Genomic DNA, 25,290 nt, shown 5'->3' with positions numbered 1-25,290 from the left:
AGCTGAGATTTAAAAGACAATGCAATGTCTGTACTCTCAGGCTCATGTAGGGCTTGGCACAGGCCAACAGACCTGATGTTGCTTTTCATCCCTTCCTCAAACATCTATTCACAATATTTTAATCAGACCATGTAACATTTTTCCCCCGAAGTCTTGTCTTCTAATAAATCATCTTTGTTCTCCACTTCTCAATTTCTTTTCCTTGATATCAAGTAACTACCATTGTTTCAGTCCTAGCTCCCCACTAGCACATATACCGGAATCCTTGTCTCTGGTTTGGATGCCTCAAAGTCATTCCTGGCTCTTTGATGTATTCATCAGAGAGCTCAAGACATTCTCCAGCTGCTTCTTTAGTCCTGGGTTTCCTGTGGTATTCCTAACATGGTGCTCCCTGCCTCAATAATACAGATATAAAAATAATAATAATTCTCTGTGAACACAGAAGAGAAAATGTTTAACAGAAAAAGAAGAGTTTGTGATATTTTTTCCAAGTAGCCATGATTTCCTCTGGTCTTGAAGAGTGAGATGGAGTTTGACAGAAACAGAGGGAGGGAGGCATTTAGGCTGAGCATTCAATATGCCTAAAAACAGGGAGACCAACTTGATATGTTTACAGAGGAACAAGAGGTTCCAAAAGGGAGTCATACCTGTCCATTTCCTAAATGAAGAGCATTAACACCCAATCCAAAAGGACAGGGTTTATCTCTGTAGGTCCAGAGGACATACTCCACAATGTATATAGAGAAATCACAAAAATAAATTGCCTTGCAAAATAGAAAGTTTCAGAAAGAACCTTACTGTTGGGCTAATTTTATATCATGAAGTATAACAGTTATTGGTAGAAGTGACTATATAACTCTCTTGGCCACAAAAACCTTTCTGTTCTTGGTCGCCAGGCCTCCCTCCCTCTGACACACACAGGCACACATCCCTTAACCAATATCTCTCAGCACTCTCCACTCACCACTCACCCCCACCACACCAGCCCCTCTTATTCTGCATCTGGTCCTGGGATTTTTCCTTAACAATAGGTGGGACCCATCTTTCTGATCGTAACTTCTTCCCACCAGGAGGTAGAGATTTATCTTGACAAACTGTTTGGAATTGCTGGGGGAATATTAATAAAATGTTAGTATGCATCCTGTAGCAGTGGAGAGAATGCCTGAGAAGTTTGAAAGCTTCCGTGGGAGATTAGAGGCGGCTGTGAAGAAATGTGCTCCCTGGTAGTGAGCTCCCAGCGCAGATCTTTCACTATCCAGGAATCTCTAATTACTAATACAGTACATGAACAGTATGATATGTCCTTACAATTGCAGACGCCTTTTCAAAGATAATCTTTAATAGTTTATTTGACAACCTGTAAAATTATAGAAAATTATTAGTCTTGGGAATTACAAAAATCCCTGTAGTATAGTCAAACAATAAAATTATAATTACCTGTGGGTAATTGAAATTTAACTGTTTTTTTATTGTATATTACACATCAATAGCAATATAAGTTCAAGAGGTTTTTTCTTCTTCCCTTTTATCTTACCGAACCTGAGAAAATGGACAGCACTGTTGGGGGCTTGTGAGTTCCTGTCACAGCACTGAGCTTGAACAATTTAGATTAAAGCCCCATGTTTGAGACTGTCATTAGATCTGCATTAAATTACATATCTGAAGTGTTAAAAAATAAAGAGTACAGTAGCTTTTTCTCAGCTACCTAAGGTAGGTGATTAAGGCCCTGATTATCTTTAAAATCTATTTTTTCCTTCCACTGAAAGTCATTGTTTCTTTCATTAAACATAAAACACATTTAAGAACACTAAAGTGAGCATATAGGAATATTAGGATGGCATATTCCAAAGTACCATTGTTCTGTATTCATTGCTCTGAGTTGACTTCCACATTGTGTAATGTGATTTTATTATTTAGCTCTCACTTGGGTGAACTGAACAGGATTGGCAGTGCTTAGGGCTTCTAATTCCTTGGGCTTTCGGGGAAGCTGGGTGCTTGCCTTCCTCTTGTTCATTCATTCAATCTCCCTTTCCACCACTGTCCAAAAAAATAAAAAATTAAAATAGAGCAAAAACACATAAGCATCTTCAAACCAAAGCAACTTGCTGGTATTTTACTTCAAGTGTCAGAGAACTCAAAGCACCTCGAAGCTCCACTCCTGTGGTTACCTTTGTTTAAGGGAAGCTTCTAGTACTTCCAAGATAGAAAGCATGGAAAGAAAGTAACGAACCTCCACATGAAAAAAAAAAGTCATTGGCCAAAGTATTGGCAAAAAGATAATTTTTTTTGCAGAAATTGTCTTCATCTTTTGCTGTCCCTCCTCACTCAGTCTCTCCTTCATCTGTCTCAGAGTCCTGCTGTTTTCTGTCTGTAAACATGGCTGCAAGGACTTTGGAGAACAATGGGTCTCAGGACAGCCCTTTGAACTGTTTATCCAGAGGTACCAGCTTCAGGCAAAGTGGTCTGACCCAGTTTCATCTCTGTGGTTTGGAGAGCAATAAGAATTTAAATCTGCTTTTATTTCACCCAGTACTATCTGATTTTTATGTCTTTATCTGGAAAGAAATAAATAGGGCTAAGTTTGTGGAATGTTCAGGACAAAGACAAGAAATTAGCAAGTTAGTGCCAACCTTTCTTCTGCAAGTGGTCTGAGAGGTCCAGTGTGAGAGAACATGAGGCCTTTATCTTCCACGATCATCATTGGAGAGTTCATGACACATGAGACAGAAGAAGGAAGAGCTGCCTCTTCTGGACCTTTGTTTTAATTACATTATCTTATTTTACCAAGATAAGAAGGATGATAGAAAATAAAGTTTAGAAATAGCAGTATTAGCTCATTCCTTCCCACATCCTCCTTCATTAATTTGTTCACATATGTATTAGTCTGTTCTCAGACTGCTAATACAGACTTACCTGAGACTGGATAATTTATAAAGAAAAGAGGTTTAATTGACTCACAGTTCCATGTGGCTGGTAAGGCCTCACAATCATGGCAGAAAGCAAAAGGAAAGCAAGATATGTATTACATGGTGGCAGGCAAAAGAGAGCTTGTGCAAGAGAAACCCCATTTATAAAACCATCAGATCTCTTGAGACTTACTACCATGAAAACAGTATGGGGTAAACTGCCCCCATGATTCAGTTAGGTCCACCTGGCCCTGGCCTTGATGCATAGGAATTATTACAATTCAAGGTGAGATTTGGGTGGGGATACAGAAAAACCATATCAGCATATATGATGGCAAACACTGAAATGAACACACAGACTAATTTTTTAATGGAATGTAATCAGTATTTCTCATTGCTATGGACTGCATTGTATTCCCCCGCCAAATTTATATGTTGAAGCCTTAACCCCTAGTATAATGATATTTAGAGATGGCGCCTTCAGTAGGTGGTGATTAGGGTTAGATGTGGTTATGAGGTTGGGGCTCTTATGATGAAATTAGTGCCCTCTTAAGAATAGCAATATAAAAGCTTGCTCTACCCCCTACTGCCTGTTGCACAAAGAAGAGGTCATATGGGCACAGAGCAAGATGACAGCCAGGAAGAATGCCTCACAGGACTTAGCCATGCTGGCACCCTGATGTTGGACTTTCAGCCTTCAGAACTGTGAGTTAATAAATTTCTGTTAGGTTTGTAAAAGATCAAATGGTTATAGATGTGTGGCATTATTTCTGAGGCCTCTATTCTGTTCCATTGGTCTATATATCTGTATTGGTACCGGTACCATGCTGTTTTGATTACGGTAGCCTTGTAGTATAGTCATGTAGCATGATGCCTCCAGCTTTGTTCTTTTTGCTTAGGGTTGCCTTGGCTATACGGGCTCTTTTTTGGTTCAATATGAAATTTAAAGTAGTTTTTTCTATTTCTGTGAAGGAAGTCAATGGCAGCTTGATGGGGATAGCACTGAATCTATAAATTACTTTAGGCTATGTGGCCATTTTCATGATATTGATTCTTCCTATCCATGAGCATGGAATGTTTTTCCATTTGTTTGTGTCCTCTCATTTCCTTAAGCAGTGGTTTGTAGTTCTCCTTGAAGAGGTCTTTCACATCCCTTGTAAGTTGTATTCCTAGGTATTTTATTCTCTTTATAGCAATTGTGAATGGAAGTTCACTCATGATTTGGCTCTCTATTATTGGTGTATAGGAACACTTGTGATTTTTGCACATTGATTTTGTATCCTGAGACTTTGCTGAAGTTGCTTATCAGCTTAAGGAGATTTGGGGCTGAGATGACAGGGTTTTCTAAATATGCAATCATGTAATCTGCAAACAGAGACAATTTGACTTCCTCTTTTCCTAGTTGGATACTTTTTATTTCTTTCTCTTGCCTGATTGCCCTGGCCAGAACTTGCAATACTATGTTAAATAGGAGTGGTAAAAGAGGGCATCCTTTTCTTGTGCCAGTTTTCAAAGGGAATGCTTCCAGCTTTTGCTCATTCAGTATGACATTGGCTGTGGGTTTGTCATAAATAGCTCTTATTATTTTTAGATATGTTCCATCAATAACTAGTTTATTGGGGGTTTTTAGCATGAAGGGGTGTTGAATTTTATCAAAGACCTTTTCTGCATCTATTCAGGTAATCATTTGGTTTTTATCATTGATTCTGTTTATATGATGGATTACATTTATTAACTTGCATATGTTGAACCAGCCTTGCATCCCAGAGATGAAGCTGAGTTGATCATGGTGGATAAGCTTTTTGATGTGCTGCTGGATTTGGTTTGCCAGTATTTTATTGAGGATTTTTACACTGATGTTCATCAAAAATATTGGCCTGCAATTTTCTTTTTTTGTTATGTCTCTGCCAGATTTTGGTATCAAGATGATGCTGGCCTCATAAAATGAGTTGGGGAGGAGTCCCACTTTGTCTATTGTTTGAAATAGTTTCAGAAGGAATGGTACCAGCTCCTCTTTATACTTCTGGTAGAATTTGGCTGTAAATCTGTCTGGTTCTGGGCTTTTTTTGGTTGGTAGGCTATTAATTATTGCCTCAATTTCAGACCTTGGCATTGGTCTATTCAGGGATTCAACTTCTTCCTGGTTTAGTCTTGGGAGGGTGTATGTGTCCAGGAATTTAGCCATTTCTTCTAGATTTTCTAGTTTATTTGCATAGAGGTATTTATAGTATTCTCTCTTGGTAGATTGTAATTCTGTGGGATCAGTGGTGAAAGGATTCCATATTTAGTAATTGATGTTGGGAAAACTGGCTAGCCATATGCAGAAAACTGAAACTGGACCCCTTCCTTATACCTTATGCAAAAAAATAACTCAAGATGGATTAAAGACTTAAACATAAGACCTAACACCATAAAAACCCCTAGGAGATAACCTAGGCAATACCATTCAGGACATAGGCATGGGCAAAGACTTCATGACTAAAACATCAAAAGCAATGGCAACAAAAGCCAAAATTGACAAATAGGATCTAATTAAATGAAAGAGCTTCTCCACAGCAAAAGAAACTATCATCAGAGTGAACAGGCAACCTACAGAATGGGAGAAAAATTTTGTAATCTATCCATCTGACAAAGGGTTTATATCTAGAATCTACAAAAAAACTTAAACAAATTTACAAGAAAAAAACAACCCCATCAAAAAGTGAGTAAAAGATATGAACTGATACTTCTGAATAGAAGATGTTTATGCAGCCAACAAACATGAAATAAAAGCTCATCATGACTGGTCGTTAGAGAAATGCAAATCAAAACCACAATGAGATACCATCTCATGCCAGTTAGAATGGCAATCATTAAAAGTCAGGAAACAACAGATGCTGGAGAGGATGTGGAGAAATAGGAGCACTTTTACACTGTTGGTGGGAGTGTAAATTAGTTCAACCATTGTGGAAGACAGTGTGGCAATTCCTCAAGGATCTAGAACCAGAAATAACATTTGACCCAGTAATCCCATTGCTGACTATATACCCAAAGGATTATAAATCATTCTACTATAAAAACACATGCACACCTATGTTTATTACAGCACTGTTCATAATAGCAAAGACTTGGAACTAACCCAAATGTCCATCAATGATAGACTGGATAAAGTTAATGTGGCACATACATGTCATGGAATACTATGCAACCATAAAAAAGGATGAGTTCATGTGCTTTGCAGGAACATGGGTGAAGATGAAGACCATCATTCTCAGCAAACTAATGTAGGAATAGAAAACCAAACACCACATGTTCTCACTCATAGTGGGAGTTGAACAATGAGAACATAAGGACACAAGGAGGGGAACATCACACACCAGGGAATGTTTGGAGGTGGGGATCTAGGGGAGAGAGAAATACCTAATGTAGATGACGGGTTGATAGCAGCAAACCTCCATTGCACATGTATATCTATGTAGCAAACCTGCATATTCTGCATATGTATCCCAGAACCGAAAAAAATATATATATATATTATTTCTTCATATATAAATATGAAAGAATGAGAAATAAAACATTTGAAAGTAAAAAAAATTGATTTCTGTTGTTTAGCTTACCTAGTCTGTAATATTTTGTTGTGGCAGGCTAGCTGACCAACATACTATCTGACAGTGTAAGTCATAATTTCATCAGTCTTAAGAGTCTATGTTGAAAAGCAAATATACATAAAAGAATTTTTTTTCAAGAAAAGATAACCCTTTTAAAATTAATTCTACACAATAGTTAATTAAGCAATTTAAAATCAAATGTTATCTTCTATCCCAATGTGGGTTAGAAAACACATATGCCATCCTGAGCATTAAATTTATATTGTAAAGTGATAAAAAAAACTAACATGTAGATGAAAGTTCTAGATGGATAATGGCCCTCTACAGTTTGGGAGAAACTTAGTTTAGGGCCTCATGAATTCACGATTTTGTAAAATGTCCGTGTAGTGTTGTCTTTTAAAATAGGAGCCAACTCACATCTGGTTTACTTGTTAATCATCTTTTTTTTCCCACTAGAGCATAAGCTTCCTGCAGGTAGGCACTTTGCCATGTTTATTACTCTCACTCCCATAATCATCCACTGATTTCACACTTAAAGCAAATTTCATGCATATTCTGGCCCCTGCCTGCTTCTCTACCCTTGTCCTCCACCATTCTTTTCCTCACTTTCCTCCAGTGAGGTCCTTACCATTCATGAGTGTACTAATCCTGCTTTTGTCCACTTCGCCTTTCCAAAAAAAAAAAAAAGGTAGCTTCTCACCTTCTCACAGAGCTCTTCCTGACCACTATTCTATTATAAAGCTCACATCACATCAAACCAGGCATTCTACTTCTCGTTCGTCTGCTTAACTTTTCCTCATAGTACTTATCACCATTTTCTCATAGTATATATCATAGAGAGAAATTTTTAGCAGTGATAAACACTCAATAATATTTGCTGAATGGGTAGAATTTTGCTAGGTGAGGAATAGCCCAGGATGGGAATTGGGTATAGAGGTGAATGTGACTCCACATGACTCACTGTGGTCCCTAGGGCCATTAACAGAACCAGGGTTATCAGGAGGAATTTGTATAGAGGGAAACAACTAATAACTGATGAATTATTTTGATTTTTATTTAGACATTTGTCATTTCTGAATTTTAAAATGGAAACAGGTGATCTATGCAGAGTTAAATATTCTGCATTGGGTCCAACAGTTCAGCGTTACATCGGCGAGATAAATGTGGAAACTATCAAATCCATAATAAGGTAAAACCTGGTTTCCACCAATTTAATCTCTATTAAAAGCCTCATAAAGCACATTTTGGTAAAAGGAACTAATATCTATCTCACAGCTATGCCCAGCTTCTAACTCAATTGGCATATGTTTCTTCATATTGCTCTTTTAAAAAGTCAATGGTTTATGAAATTATCCAAATATCTGAATCCCTCCCTAGCCAGAAAAAGTCAATAAATGCAAAAGAATTTAAACTGCACATATTCCATAATCCCCTCAGACTTCCCCCCACCCCAAAGTGCAAGCTTTAGTTTCAAGGAAAGAAACACATGTAAAGCTCAGTCAATTTTGGGCGAGTTGCTCCATAAATTTGACTCAATGCCCTGATTTTAATTCAAGCTGTTTAAAGGTAAGGCTTAAAAATAGCCAAATGCTATTCTTCCCACTTTGTCTCCACATCTTTTTCTACTTCTGGAGAAGTAAATCTGGAAGCCTTTTCCTCAGTGGGGTCTCACTCATCAGAGCCCCCACTTGTGGGGTTATGTGGGAGGAAAGGTAGGGGTACCTCCAAGACATCCTTTCCTGAGGAGTCTTCAGAATCTGGTACCTTCTCAAGATGCAGTCCTTGCAACTATTGATGGCCTGAGGGTCAAGGGTCAAGGGTCACTTGAGGGCCCAGTGGAGCTCTCAGTCTAAAATATTGTCCTTTGTGCAATTCAATTGAAGCCTCTTTGATTAAATCTTAACTTCCAGGAGGTTTGAAAGATGTCAGAAGCAAGACAGGTTTTCTCTGTTTTTGGAAGATTCTCCTCTCTCGCTGTCTATCCTCTTCCAATACTCCTGAGCCATGTGGGAGTCCCTTCAAGAGCTTAGCAATGTGTATCATGCAATATCTCTCCCTCATTGTCCACATCCTACAGGGAGTAAGTTCCTATAAATTCAAGGTTCTCAAAGGATCGGATTTTTCTCAAGTCTGGAAGGGACCTTACCCTCTTCTAAATGTCATATATTTTTTGAGTCTTCCTGGCTGAAATCAGAGGCCTTGTTGACAGTCTTTCACATCCCTTCCAGCTTTGGGAGTCCGGGTTTTAGCTCAGTCCCAGATAATTCTTGTAGTGAAAAAGTAAAACTTCTGTTCTAGCTAATTCAGTCTTCCGCACATTTGCTACTGTTTTTTAGAAGCCAGAGGCGATTTACAAGAGAACTTGCAAAGCCATTTTGCCTGAACAAATTCTCCATCTGGTGATTCACTGAACATTATCTCATATTTCTTAAAGGAAGAAACAAGGAATGGACTTAGAAGGCCTCGTGTTGATGTTTACCTGCCAAGAGATCCTCTGTCGACTGCCCAGGTTCATTTGTAAATTTTCATTTAAAAACACTCTTTGGGCATAATTTCCTTCTATTACTTTGCTTGTAGCATTTTTAGGTTAATGAAGCTACAAGTTGGGGCCCCGTCCACATGTACATATCAAAATAGCTGAAATTTGTGGGGATTTTGTAAAAAAAAAAAAAAAAAAAAAGACTTCCTTTTTTAATTTCATGAGATCGACAAACTAGTTTGAGTTTGAGTATTTTTAGTCAGTTGTTCTGTGGTGCCTAAGAACAATGCTGCTTCTAGGCATTTTATGTTGCCTCTTGTTGAAAACATAATGATGTATGGAGAACCTTCTTATGCAAAGGGAAAAGCCAGATTTGTAATGGTGGAAAGATGATTGTCATCCCGCAGGGACTCTGCTATGCTTTCTGCAATACTCTGAATTTTCTAAACCACCTCCTTCCCTGAACCCAGCCCTTTGCCTTCTCCTTCTGGTTACTGGGTCACCCTAGGTGGTCTGCTGGGGTCCCTGCATACTTCACTCTGACTGTGCTGTTTCTGTGCTTCTTTTGATTTCCTAAAGCCAGAGGTGCCCTTTCATTTGAGGACTGCTTTTTCCCAAGTGTTGATAGCATCACTTCTGCTTCTGCCCTTTTCTCCGTGGAGATACTATCTCCCCATCAGGCTGGTTTGCTTTCTAGCCAGCTTGTGCCTAGGAAAAGAGACTGCTTTTGGCTCCTGCCCTTCCCCAAATGTTGCTTTCTTAAGGCCACATTCTGGTTCTCATTTGGCTAATTTTCTTTGTTTTTACTTTTTAATTTGTAATTCTCTTTCTGTGACCCTTGCTACTATTTGACTTTGGATCCTGCCTTCTTTTTATTGGCATCTTTTACTGTTAACTCTCAGAGCAAGTATCTGGGCCAGAATAATGTAGAAAGAGATTCAAAAATAAGAGAGAGACTGATTTGGCTAGGAAAAGATGTGAGGTTCACAGGGCACAAGAAGAGGGAAATCTTGTACACAATCCAACAAAAGGAAATAGACCAAGACCAAATTGTACTCATTCACTTAGATGTGTGTGCATTTGTTCATCAACTCAATGCCTGTCTGGAACAAATATTTTACTTTCTCATTGCCTCTTTTTACATGATTGCTCACAATTATTTCTCCTAGATGTGCAGGTATCCTAAACTTACAGAGTCATCCTCCAACACGGATGTCAAATGTCCATCTGGATAGCCAGAGACAAGTTATCCAGATACTTGAGTCTTACTCATATTGTCCTTGGCAGAGCACAGAGCATTGATCTAAGATACAGTATGACAAATGTGAGTCTTTCAGTTAGGTGATCATTCATTTAATCATTCATTCAATTAAGCAGTCATTTAACTGACATTTATTGAGCAAGAACCTAATATGGGCCAGATATTGTTCTCAGCATTCAGGAAATAGCAGTGAACAAAATAAAGTCCCTGGCCTTGTGCAACTTCCTTATTAGAGGAACAGATTGAGGGAAGACATACATATCTTTTAGGTACTAATGAATTCTATAAAGAAAAGTTAGGTAGGACAAAGATACAGAAATCACTGAGAACTTGCACCATTAGGTAGAGTGTCAAAAAAAGCTGCTTTTGACATGAATAAAATATGAGAGTGGGCCATGTGGCTATCTAGAAGAGAACCTTAGATAAAGAGAACAGGAAATCCAAAAGCCCCAAATAGAAGAATGTTTGGCATATTTAGAAAAGAGCAACACTTGGAGTCATCTCGTAGGTCCATTTATTGTGAGCACCCATAGACTTTGCATTTTCCAAAAAAAAATAATAATAATACCCACTTCATTGTGATCACTTGTTTAATGCTTATCATTCCCTCCAGGCCACATATTACATGAAGCAGGAAATATGACTGCTTGGTTTACCCCCCACATTCCAGTGCTTACTCAATAGCTGGTGCATCAGAGGTGCACCATAAATAGTAATCAAATGAATGAGTGGATGTCTGAATAAACAGCCCTGTAAAATGAGATAATGCACATAAATCTTTTAGTTCAGTGCCAGATATATACTGTACATTGAATGGATTTCAGGGACAGGATGTTGCTGTTGATGTGGATGCTGCTGATGTAACCCAGGAGAAGATGCATTTCTTCCTGAAGATGGAGAGATTGCTTGATATGTGAGTAGGCCTACACCTCAAGAAAGTCACTTTAACTGTTTCTGGCTGAAATAGCTCTATTCAGCTTGTGCCCTCTGTAACCCCAGTGCTAACAGTAAATATATCTGCAATGACACTAACATATAATAATATCTGAAGAAGGCAGGACTATTTAAGTCTTAATTCACTATATACCCTTCCAAACAAAGAGCATGATCTTCAGAGAGAAACAATGAATGATATAAAATTAATATTATCGTCTAAGACAGGGTTAGTAAAGGAGAACATAGCTACTTGAAGTAAATACCACTCGTTTGGTTCAGGTATATAATTAGTTGATGTTGTCTCAAAGATCTAACCCTCAAAGCTTTAGAGGCATCACACCAGAGAACTCCTAATTCTGAAATAAGGGAGGTATATGTTATCTCAGAAACTGAAGAAAGTTTATATTGTTATTGAGCCATGGAACATTTTGGGTTTGGCCATAAACAAATCAACTAGTAATGGTTCAATCACATATACATGAAATGTTGGAGCTAGTAAGTAATACTGTAGAAGTTGTTTCATAAAGCTGCCTTATTCCTTCATTTCATAGATAAGGGAACCCAGGTGAGGGTGCTGAAATGTCTCTCCTAGTGGTGCAGATAGAAGCAGAACCTAGATCTTCCATCTCTGAGACAGCATTCCTTTAATTAATCTCCATAACACCATATCAATTCTACCTATTTCCATTTTTGCTCTTCTATAATTCATTCTATCTGCAATATCAAAGTGATCTTTTCAACTCAAAATTGACTTTATTTTACTATTCCTAATAAATTCTCCAATAATCTCTCATTGCAATTAAAAATACAAATTTCTTATAATGGTCTGCAGAATATCTCCACACAGAGTGATGCCCAGCACATAGTAGGCACTAATAAATTTGTGAATAATACATGAATGGATGAACTTTTCCCCCCTTACAATTAATAAACATGGCAAATCATGATAAATCTGCAGAAATATATTGATTTAAATAAAATATTCAATAATATTTCCTCTAACATTAATGTATGTGATGAAATGCAAGCTGGGTGAACGTGAGTTAACTGAATTGAACAATCGAACATAAATAATTTATTTTAACCTCCTTAATCTAGTAGATGGCCACTTGATTTCTCTCTGACCCTGCCTCATGGAGTGTGTTTACCAATGATTTTGATGACAACATGGAAAGGAAGCTTATAAAATCTGAAAGGCACAAAGCTGGAAAGGATAGTAAATACAATAATCAACATTCAAAATTGTTCTGACAGGCCAGAATTCTGAGCCAATTCCAATAAGATGAAATTTAACAGGGATAATACAGTATCCTGCGTAAAAGTTCAAATAATTAATTGTATAAGTACAGGATGGAGAGGTTTGGCTTGGCAGAAATTCATTATAAAAATCTGGAGGATTGAGCTGACCACAACTTTAATAGGACCCATCAGTGAGAGGCAGATGCCTTAAAAAATCACATTCATAGGTTGCAATAGTAGAAGCCCTTTTTCTAAATTGCAGCCTGTAATAGTCTTCCTATACTCTGTAGCTCAGACCACATCCGGCATATTTTGTTCAGTTCTGGATGCCATATTTTAAGGGGGACACTTAATCCAGAGGAAGAAAATTAAGATGGGGCAAGTTTGAAAATTGAACCAGAGTTGAAAGTATTGAAATCCAAATTCAAATCAGCATTTAAAATTGTGCAAGATATTAGAAAGGCTTCATTTAGCTGCTCTGAAAGTCAGAATCTGGAACAATGGCTATAACTGTATAGTAAACATACTCTTATTAACAAAAAAAAATGTGAATCAATGAATAAATGACAAAAAGGAGGAAGGAAATGTTTATTATACATAGGAAAAAACTATGTGTACCTGGAGTAGTTTGACAATAGAAACAGCCACAGAATGAGTTGGGATACATAAGCTATTAGCCACTGGAGATTGTCAAAGCAACATAGAGGCAATGATTATGAGGCTTTACTGCCTCTAATTTCAACTTTTCCTCTAACTTTTGAGGCAGTAAGGCCAGGTGTGGTGGCATGTACCTGTAGTCCCAGCTGCTCAGGAGGCTGAGGAGTTCAAGGATGAGGAATTCAATCACTTGAGCCCAGGAATTCAAGGCTATAATGCACTATCATTGCATCTATGAATAGCCATTGTACTCCAGCTGGGGCAACATAGGGAGACCCATATGTTAAAAGAAAAAGTTAGAGATATTGAGTGATTACATAGGCTCTTCATCTACAACCTTTAAACTAAGCATGGTCCTCCTTCCTTACATCACTAATTGTCCAAGATGATCAACTCTGAGTTCCCTTTGAATTCCACAGTCAACAATTTGCCACATACAGAATTAATGACCTTAAAAATAAAACCATTTCCCAAGGAACTTGACTTACTATCCTCAAATAAAAAGGTCAGATGTCATTCTGGAGCATGCAAAAAGATAAATGAAGATTTTACCTCCTTTGGCACTGATAAATCTTAACAACCTAAGATAAGAGGAATGAAGGTGTGAAGGCACTGTTGCAGGCTTCAGTCTTAGAACATCCTCATGTATTACTACAGTCTTCTTCAGGAGAATTGCAGGAATCACAAACTAGCTGATGAGGGTTAGAAGGACATTCCACCTCTTTTCCATGCACATGGATCCTGCTTTGCTTTGTCAAAGCTATCAATGAGAATAGAGATAGTCTCATTGAGCTACCACATCTTAGGCAAATGTTTCTTTTCATTTCTTATGCTGAGAACAATGACTAGCACTTAGGAAGTATCAAATAATTATAAGAAGGAAGAAAGGAAAGGAAGGAGGAAAGAAGAAAGGGAAGGAGGAAGAGATGGAAGAAAGGATGAAGGGATGGAGAAAAGAAGGGAAAGAGAAAGATTTGCTGAAGACAGAATGCACAATGTATATAAATAAGCTGTCACCAATCAGAACTAATTTCTTATATGAAGACTTGCCAGTGCATCTCCTTCTCATCCTAGTCTGAACACAATGAGAGTCAGTCCTTTCATTTTTCCACCTCTCATAGCTTTCCCAGATAAAAATTTAAGCTGAAAAGGGCAAAGCCCAATTTCTTGACTTGAAATCATCTTCTCTTACTATTGACTTTAACAAGAGTCTGCTAAAGTCTTGCTAAGCACTACTTGGCCCTGAGAGCATTTAAAATATAAAATGACTCTCTTCATTTTATACTATTGAGCCACTTGAATTAACCTATGACTGAACTCAAAAAGTCATATCATCTTTCTGGACAAATGCTAAAATTAGGTATCATGAAATGTTTTCGCTCTTTTTGAAGAATACAGTAAATATTTAGCTTGCCCCACCTACTCCTCTCCTTGCCCCACTTCGTGTTTCCTGGAATTGCCGCAGACAGGGCAGATTCCAAACATAGATTCTCTATTTTCTGTGCTACGAGCAAACAAACAGGTGCATTGAAGGTGACACAGTGATTTTATTCAACTACACTGGAATTCACAACATATTTCCTTCTCTTCTCAATTTCTCCTCCCATGTCTGGCTCTTCCAGAAAGTTGTCTTATCATCTTATAATAACCTCTAAATTCCAAAAACACTTAGACTATTGCTTTACTGTTTTATTTGCTGCATAGCTTTCCTAGTTAACTCTTGATTGGTATATATTGTTTCCCTTATAGACTAGGAATCAGTACCACCAGTACCACACACTGTTCTTTGTGTATTGGTGTGCCTTTGTTTTTTTGTTCTCATTCTCTTACTATATATCAAGTGATTTTTGCTGTGATGATGGGGTCAGCAATATTTTTCTACCTAAAAATATGTTTAAATCAGGTCAAGATTTCTTTATTCTGAATTAGACTAAGCATAACAATAGCAATTTACATGGACTCTTCCCACAGGAGGAAACAAAAATTTTTAAGTGTAAGTGAATCTGAGGAACATGTTTTAAGAAAGGAAAATTATATGTAAGTGATGAGTCAACAACTTTTGTTCAGATTTCATCTCACAAATTATTTCCCAGTCTCTTTTATCCATCAAACTCTAATATTTTTCTTTACCACATTATGCTACATAGAATTTGCATGTGGCCTGTCTGAAATCCACTCATGAGTAGAGTTAAGACAGGTCTTACAATTTTAATATAGGGTGAGAAAATTGGTTCTGAAAGGTTCATGACTTGGTCAGTATCCTATGGTCAGCACTACCCAGGGCCCTGACACTGACCACAGGCTCCTTGTTCCAAGTCCTAAGAGGGTAGCCATAAAAAAATGTGAATGACTATCTAAAGTTTGGCATGCTGGTAAGTCAGAAGGTCAACAGTCACATGAGGGGTTTCTCTTCCTAATGGTCTCGTTTAGAGTTAAGAGATTCAATCCAATGATGCTGTATTCATATTGCAATTCTCGCTTTTTAAAAGATCATCAGAGTCTATTTCAGTCGGCTGCATATCCCTGGAGGTAGCATATATGTTCTGAGAGTTGATATAATTGGATGAAAAAGGTGTACACAACAGAAACTCATTCAAGCTTGTTAGTTCTATTTTTAAAAGAAGATATATTGCAAAGATACAAGAGCTAATTTTTGGACCCACTGTCTAGGTTTGGGAATCCTTAACATTTCTTCTTCACACCAGGTGACAAAATTATTAATTGACATTTTTCCAAAAAACTTCGTTTCAACTTTTTAATGTAACTTTTTAATCCATCTGGAGTCTAATTTTGCAAATGCTGCAACAGAGGAGGTTATTTCTAGGACCTTCTACTTCACAACTTGTCTTATATTTATTGATTTGTGTTGCCCCTTTTATAACTTATCAAGTCCCCATATGGGGACTATGAACTATGAGCAATAAATTATGTTCCATAGTTATATGTGTCTATCCCTTTAGGATTAGAAAAGTATTTTTCTTACAATGGCTTTAAATTCTTAATATTTAGTAGGCAAGTCCCCACTTTTGACTGTTCTTTTTCAAAATTGACTTAGTATTTATGGATTCATTATTCATTTTTACATTTAATTTTATAATATTTGTCAAGTTTTTAAAAAAAATTTCAGCCAGTGTTATGATAAGGATCATTTTGAAATTATAGGATAATTTGACCAGAACTAATAGCTTTACAAAGGTTGGCTATCTCACCTATTGATGATGGAATGTAATTAAATTTGTTCTCCCTTTATGTCCTTTAATACATTTAAAATTCTCTCCACAGAGATCTTGTATATTTTTGTTAATGTAATATCCAAATAATTTAGAGTTTTTCTTTAAATTGTCAACCGACTTTTATTCTTTAAAATCATATATCTAATTGATTTTTTATATAGTCAAGAAATGCTATCAGTTTTTGGATAGTAGTTGTCTTTTACCAGACAAACTAGTTTAATTGTATTATTAGTTTTAATACTTTGCTTTATTTTGTTTAATTTTCTAGGAATGTTAATAAAGTTTTAGCTTTTCTAATCTTATACCTCATATTTTACTTATTGCTTTATGGAGATGCTAAAAACCTAGAGTATTGTAATAGATAGTTGGAATACTTATTCCTAGTTTTCAAGTGAATTCATCTATTTTTTTCATTTTGCATGTGTTTTCTGTAGGTTTTTATTACTTAATGTTGGTTAAAGAAATAGTCTTTCTAGATTTTTAGAGCTTTTTTTCCCCTTTTAATTGTTTTATTAATGATTTTATTTGATAAAATCCTATGATATTTCTCCTTTAATATGTATAGATGAATTGTAAATTGTTTGATATTCAACTATCCTTGAATTCCTTTAATAAAACATTTATCACTTTATATTCATTTTAATCCACTTTTAAATAAAGTTAATACTGTAGTTAGGCATTTATCATCTATGCATATAAGTCATGTGGGACTATACTTTTTTGTAATGACCATATCTGGTTATTTGAATTAATGTTTTTCTAATCCTATGAGTGAGTTGCATGGTTTTCCCTTTGGGGGAGCAACTGTTATAAAACAGAAGTGATATCTTTTTGAAAGTCCTATAGAACAACAAATTAAGTTATTTCAATGTTATGAATATCTGTTCATTGAAATACACCACACAGTAAAGTAATAATCAGTTTAAGAATAAGCAAGATACTGGAAAATAGGTCTAGTATCCTGAATACATAAAAAACTCATATATTCAAATTAATGAAAAAGATAAGACCCAATTGAGAATAAAAAAATGAATATGAACACATAATTCTCAGAATAAAAAAAGTAGATGGAAACAGGAAAAGGAAAATATGTTCAAATTCGATAGTAATAAGTGAAAGTCAAACTAAGAATGAGATGTTAATTTATAGCCATGAGATTTATAGAAATTAGAGCTGTGTAATGCCAAATTTTAGTATAGTTGAAGATAAGAAGGCCTCTTATGCTTTTAATATTAATAGGTGTGAAGCTGTTATAGTCTCCTGGAGAGCCATTTAGCAGAACTTTGTTATATTCATAAACCTCATGCGTCATCAGTTCAATACAGTGAACTTCCATAATGGGACATGCTCTGGGATGTTTACTGTAAAATTTGTTTGGTAGCAGAAAACGGAAGACTTCTTAGTTATACATTGAGGAAGTACATAAAAAATGTAGTACATTGGCTAGGCATGGTGGCTCATGCCTGTAATCCCAGCAGTTTGGAAGGCCAAGACAGGCAGATCGCCTTAGGCCAGGGGTTCAAGACCAGCCTGGCCAACATGATGAAACTCTGTCTCTACTAAAAATACAAAAAATTAGCAGGGCATGGTGGTGCACGCCTGTAATCCCAGCTACTTGGGAGGCTGAGGCAGGAGAACCGCTTGGGAGGCAGAGGTTACAGTTAGTCAAGATCACACCACAGCACTCCAGCCTAAGCGACAGAGCAAGACTTCATCTCAAAAAGAAAAAAGAAAAAAGTAGTACAGTCAGTCACATTATGGAATGTAACTATGCAGCAGTTAGAAGTAATCAAGAGGGTAGATACACAGAGCAACATGAATAAATCTTAAAATCACAGAGATGAAAAAAATACAATTAAAACTATACTATGATGTCACTCATGTAAACAAAAAACTATATACACAAAAATACCATGTATTTTGCAATATTAAATTCAGTTTCAATCTTATGTATTAAACATATTGGAGTAGTTGTTAGGAAAGTTGGAAAAATGAGGGTGGAGAATAAAAATAAAAGTGTATATATCTTATCTACATTCTTCTGTTTATACATAAAGTCATAAAACAGAGGGGTCTTTCATGAACCAATAAGAGAATGAAATGAACTGAGAAATATGAATAAGAAAAGCTTCTGTACCTGAGATAAAACAAAGTAAAAGTTACAAAGGTGTCTCTTAGAACCCAAAGGACTTCAGGAAACAGGAAATGGAAAGAGTTAAAAAATACAGGGGGAGCTTTTCCTCCACCTATATGTAAGGTTTGTTTTCGCCGAGTTTAAAATGAAGAAACTGAGGCCAGCACAAGAAGATCCAATGCGAAGGATTTATTCAGGCTCCCGGGTGAGGTTCTGCGGTCCCACAGGAGGAGCCAGAGAAGTCGCATGGACTCCTCTCAGACATGGGGTTTTACAGGGAGTGAAATAGCTCTATTGGTTTGGGAGAGCAGGGTGTGGGCAAAGCAGGACTACTACTGGCTATGGTTACAGACCTTTGTTTGAAGGCCAGGCTGTGCGAGAAGGGGAGGAGGGAACATGTCCGAGCATGTCTGAGCTTGTCTGAGCTTGCCCGAGGATGTCCGGGCTTTGGGGAAAAAAAAAGGTGGGAGGTGCATCCGAGCTCCCGGTGAGGCAACCGGCCTTACACTATATATCTCCTTTCTCTGTGTGGGTTTGCTTTTCTATTCTCTCTCAGCAGACTCACTTTTTTTTTTTCAGTTCACATGGTAAGAATTCAATTTTGTATGTCTTCTGCATGTTTGCATCTCCTTCTTTCTAAAGACCATCCCAGACTGATATTTAGGGGGAAAAAACCATAATTCACAATTAAGACAGATGGATATGGTAGGTAGCACATTTTAGTTATTATAAAACAGTATAGGCTTGGTGTGGTGGCTCACCCCTTTAATCCCAGCACTTTGGGAGGCAAAGGTGGGTGGATCACTTGAGGTTAGGAGTTCGAGACCAGCATGGGCAACATGGTGAAACCCTGTCTCTACTAAAAATACAAAAATTAAGCAGGTGTGATGGCGAATGCCTGTAGTCCCAGCTACTCAGGAGGCTGAGGAGGGAGAATCACTTGAACCCAGGAGGCAGAGGTTGCAGTGACCCAAGATCATACCATTACACTCCAGCCTGGGAAACAGAGTGAGACTCCATCTAAATAAAAACAGTATAATGTAATAAGACTATCTTTTATGACAAATAAATTGTCTCTAAGACAGCTTAAAAAGAGAAATTCCGGTTATCAATTTGTTCAAATATATACTTAAGATCCTGGTAGAAAGTTTTGAAAACCACATTTGCTTAATTGTAAAAATTCTGGACTTCATTTTTTCTTTCCTTTATCACTTTGTTTTTTCATTTTTCCCCTTTCCCTTTGTTCTCCTTTTTCCTCTTTCTTTTTCTCTTCCTTGTCCTCTTCCCAGTCCTCCCCTCATCCATAATTTTAAAGCTCCTCAAAAAAGGTGGCCAATTGGCTCACAGCTTACCCATTAACTTTTAGAGAAAAAGTTATTTTATTTTTTATTTTTGTTAGTAACATGACATTGTATTTTCACTGTTTTCATGAAGCTATTACTTAGACTTTCCTTTCAGCACAACACCACACCAAGTGCAATAGATATGGTTCTATCCTCCAAAAGCTTGTAGCATATCCTAAAATCTAGAACTCCCTGTCTCAGTTAACCAAAGAAAACTGATAAAATATTTCTATATTGGTATTTCTTAATCCCCTGATTTGAAGTAAAAGTTTTCAGCTAAGCATGACATTCAAGTAAATACATGGGCAACAAGGTTGCCATGATATTTATTACTTCCCCACACTTTTCAATGATGAAAATAAACACAGAAACCAGAGTTCAAAACATGATGTTTCCTGGCTATTTGTTACATTAATCTCAATTCATTGAGTACTTCAAGGGAGGAACTCTTGTGGTGTGTGAAGATAATACAGACATATCATGAGCACTTTAAAATTCAGGAAGCTATTAACAAACACCCACCATGTAATTAAGCTGTTTATTTTTATTTCCAGCCTGTTAGAATTGGTAGAGTATTTTCACTTTAGCACCAGGATGTCGGTGGGACCACAGGGTAGGGTGAAAGGGTTTTTACAGCCACCAGCATAGTGTCTGAAAAGGATTTACTTTCTCTGTTGCCCACTCCTCATTCACGAAATTAAATAAATGATTATTTTACATGTTTGTTTTCACAAAGATAATGAATTGTTCGCTGGCTAACCACTATCCCTCTGCCTCCATTCTCTTAGTGAGTATTTTAAAAGTTAAGTTTTGTTTTCTGGGAACAGTGTTATTAAATCACATGAAAAGCTTGTTTTCAAGAGCTTGTTGGGTCCTTGTAAAGACAGCCCTAGGGCTCTCTGTGAGCTCCAGAAAAGAAGTGGTGAGAGGTTTTACAGCTAGTTACTTTTTTCTCCCTTAAAATATACCTTTGTTTTTAAAACTAAATTTGTTTAGTTATGTATGCAGGTATTTGCTCTGAAGGAGATCCTGTCATGTTGATAATCCATTCAACTGTCTTCTACTTTATCTGGTGGTTCAAGGTATAGCCTACTGATATAAAATAAAATTCTAATTTCTCCTCTCTGATGATTCAAAGCAAAACCACTTCCTCATAAAATAGTTCTTAGGATCAGCCCTATCAGAAACCCCTCTTCAATTATGATAAAGTATAATTCTCATATTTAGGGCACCTACCTTGCATATCTGTCTGAGTGTCTCCCACCCCTTGAGTTAAACTCTCTCTTCCTAACAAGCAAATAGCTCTTCTTCAGGTAAAGTTCATTCTTGCTTCTGACCTTTTATTCTTTGCCATACCATTTTTGCCTCATTCCTCAAACAAATTCTATTTTCACTTAAAAAAGAAGCAAACAAATGAAACAGTCTTCCCTGATTACTCTTGCCAAACTCTTTTTTCATGGGCTGGTGGGTGGGGGGGTGGTGAGGGGAGGTCATGGCATTTACCTAATTATTGATCTTGTTCTCTGGTTGTTTTCTTTGTGAGCACATTCTGTATTCTAATAAGGGCAGGGAATCTGTTGGGTGTGACTGCACTAATTTTACTTTTCCTCTGGCAGTATATGAGGCTTCTAATTTCTTTACATCCTTACCAGCATTTGTTGTTATCTGGTTTTTGATTCTAGCTATCCTAATTAGTGTGAGGTAGACTCTCATTGTGGTTTGAGTTGCATTCTCTAATAACTAATGATGTTGAGCAACTTTTCATATGCAAATAAAAATTTGCATATGAAATTGGCCATTTGCAAATATTCCGTGGAGAAATTTCTGTTAAGATCCTTTGCCCATTCTTTAGTTAGATTATTTGTCCATTTATTATTTTATTACAAGAGTTTTTGTTTTAATAAATTCTGGATACAAGTCCTTCATCAGATACACAATTTGCAAATATTATGTCCCATTCTGTGGGTGTCACTTTTTTAATGGTCTTTTGGCGCACATTTTTCTATGAAGTCCAGTTTACATATATTTTTTCTGTTGTTGCTTGCATTTTTGGTGTCTTTTCTAAGAATCCTTTCCCTCACAGGAGTCCTTGGGGAGGGTAGCCAGAAGCACTGGGAAAAGGCCACAAGGAGAAGGAAACTTCCAGCTGAACTTTGTAACAATTTGAACTGATCAAGAAGTCTCCTGGCCAGAACTTGGGGGAGGGCATGAATCCAGTGTGCAGACTCTACAGATGGGGCAAGAATGAAAGCCCTACTTGCTTTTGCAGCTGGGAGGTGGGTAGCCTGGGGCAAGTTTTCAGCCCTGTTCACCCACTGTCTGGAAACAGACTTAGTGCTGTTGTGGGGGCATGCTGGAAGTGAGACTGGCCCTTTGGGTTGCATGGGAGCTGGATGAGGTCTGTGACTGCCAGCTTTGCCCCACTTCCCTGACAACCTGCGTAACACATTAGAGGCAGCCATAATCTTTCAAGGAACATAATTCCATTGACCTAGGAACCTCCCTTCCATCTCCCACACAGCAGCCACTGCAAGACCCACACATAGAGACTCTGAGCTCAGACACACTCAGCCCTGCCCCTACCTAATTGTCCTTCTCTATCCATCCTGGTAACTGAAGACAAAAGGCACATATTTTTGGGATTCCAGGGCCCCACTTACGGCCTATTCCTCTCCATACAACCAAAGCTGAAAGTGCTGCCTCCTGGCAGGAAGCCTACCAGCAGAAAAATAGTACATTAAACAACCAAAGCTAAGGACCCTCACAGAGTTTATTTCATCCCCCTGCCACCTCCACTGGACCGGGTGCTGCTATCCACAGCTGAGAGACCCACAGATGGTTCACATCACAGGACTCTGTGCAGACAACCCCCAGTACCAGCCTGGAGCCTGGTAGACTTGCTGGATGGCTAGATCCAGAAGAGAAATAACATTCACTACAGCTTGGCTCTCAGGAAGCCACATCCCTAGGAAAAGGGAGAGAACACCACATCAAGGAAGCACCCTGTGGGACAAAAGAATCTGAACAACTGCCTTGAGCCCTACACCTTGCCTATGATGGAGCTTACCCAAATGAGAAGGAACCAGAAAACCAACTCTGGTAATATGACAAAACGAGATTCTTACATTCAGAAATCACACTAGCTCACCAGCAATGGATTCAAACCAAGAAGAAATTCCTGATTTACCTGAAAAAGAATTCAGAAGGTTAGTTCTTAAGCTAACCAGGGAGGCACCAGAGGAAGGTGAAGCCCAACTTAAGAAAATGAAAAAAATAATACAAAAAGTAAAGGGAGAAATTTTCAATGAAATAGCATAAATAAAAACAAAAACTTCAGGAAAAAATGGATGCACTTATAGAAATGCAAAATACTCTGGAAAGTCTCAGCAGTAGAATTGTACAACCAAAAGAAAGAACATTTGAGCTTGAAGATAAGGTTTTAGAATTAACCCAATATATATATAATATATGTTACCTGGTGCTTTTGTCTCACAACTGTTAAGATTCTTCCCTTCATCTTAACTTTAGTTAAGATATATACACACACACACACACACACACACATATATATATGTATATATACATATATACGTGTATATATATATGTATATATACATATATACGTGTGTGTGTGTGTGTGTGTATATATATATATAAAACATATCAGATAACAGCAGATTTCTCAGCAGAAACCCTGCAAGACAGGGTCTAGGGCCCTATCTTCAGCCTCATTAAAGAAAACAATTATCAGCCAATTTTGTTTCCAGCAAAACCAAGCTTCATAAATGAAAGAAAGATACAGTCTTTTTCAGAAAAACAAATGCTGAGGGAATTCACTGTCCCCAAACTACAAGAACTGCTCAAGTGAACTGTTAAAAGGAGCTCAGAATCTTAAAACAAATCCTGGAAACAAATTAAAGCAGAACCTTTTTAAAGCATGAATGTCACAGGACAAAAAAACAAACTACAATTAAAAAAACAAAAATACAATTTAAAAAAGACAAAAAACAAAATCCAAGGTATACAGGCAACAAATAGCACTATGAATGGAATGGCACCTCATATCCCAATACTAATGTTGAATGTTTAATGCTAAAGCAACATTAGTTAAAAAATATAAAGAGGAAAATTATATAATGATAAAAGGCCTTGTTCAACAGGAAAATATCACAATCCTAAACATATATACACCTAGCACTGTAGCTCCCACATTTATAAAACAATTACTAATAGACCTAAGAAATGAGATAGACAGCAATACAGTAATAGTGGAAGACTTCAATACTCCACTAGCAGTACTAGACAAGTTGTCAACACAGAAAGTCAACAAAGAAACAATAAATTTAAATTATACTCTGCCAAAAGCAGTTTACAAATTCAATGCTATTCCCATCAAAATATCACCATCATTCATCACAGAATTAGAAAAAAAAATCCTAAAATTCATATGGAACCAGAAAAGAGCCTGTATAGCGTAAAGCAAGACTAAGCAAGAAGAACAAATCTGGAGGCATCACATTACCTGATTTCAAACTATACTTTAAGGCTATAGTCACGAAAACAGCATGGTACTGTTATACAAATAGGCACATAGAACAATGGAACAGAATAGAGAACCCAGAAGTAAACCCAAATACTTACAGCAAACTGATATTTGACATGACAAACAAAAACCTAATGTGGGGAAAGGACACCCTGTTCAACAAATGGTGTAAGGATAACTTTCTAGCTACATGTAGGAGAATGAAACTGGATCCTCATGTCTGACATTATACAAAAATCAACGCAAGATGGATTAAAGACTTAAATCTAAGACCTGAAACTATAAAATTCCAGAAGATAACATTGAAAGAAACCCTTGTAGACGTTGGTTTAGGCAAGAATTTTATGACCAAAAATCTAAGTTTTTTATCATAATTATTTTCCTCTTTCTATTTTTTAACTGCTATTGCTTTAAAGTGTGTTTTGTCTGATAAAGATAGGTACTCCTACTTGGAGTCCATTTGCATGAACTGTCTTTTTCTACCCCTTTACCTTAAGTTTATGTGAATCCTTATGTATTAGGTGGGTCTCTTGAAGGCAGAAGATAGGTGGTTGGTGAATTCTTATCCACTCTGCAATTCTGTATCTTTTAAATGGAGCATTTATGCCATTTACATTCAACATTAGTTTTGAGATGTGAGGTACCATTTCATTCATCATGCTATTTGTTGCCTGTAAACCTTGGTTTTTTTGGTTTTGTTTGTTCTTTAATTATATTTTTGTTTTATAAGTCCTGTGAGATTTATGCTTAAAGAGGAACTGTTTTGATGTGTTTCCAGGATTTTTTTTCAAGATTTAGAACTCCTTTTAGTGGTGGCTTGGTAGTTGCAATTCTCTCAGCATTTGTTTTTCTGAAAAGACTGTATCTTTCCTTCATATATGAAGCTTAGTTTTGCAGGATACAAAATTCTTGGCTGATGATTGTTTTGTTTGTGGAGGCTGAAGATAGGGCCCCAGACCCTTCTAGCACATA

The sequence above is a fragment of the Aotus nancymaae genome, unplaced genomic scaffold (assembly GCF_030222135.1).
Source record: "Aotus nancymaae isolate 86718 unplaced genomic scaffold, 86718_ANA_hifiasm-v0.15.2.pri h1tg000057l, whole genome shotgun sequence".
In the NCBI taxonomy this organism is placed as follows: Eukaryota; Metazoa; Chordata; class Mammalia; order Primates; family Aotidae; genus Aotus; species Aotus nancymaae.
The sequence above is the reverse complement of the archived record's forward strand: the minus strand, read 5'-3'. Positions refer to the sequence as shown.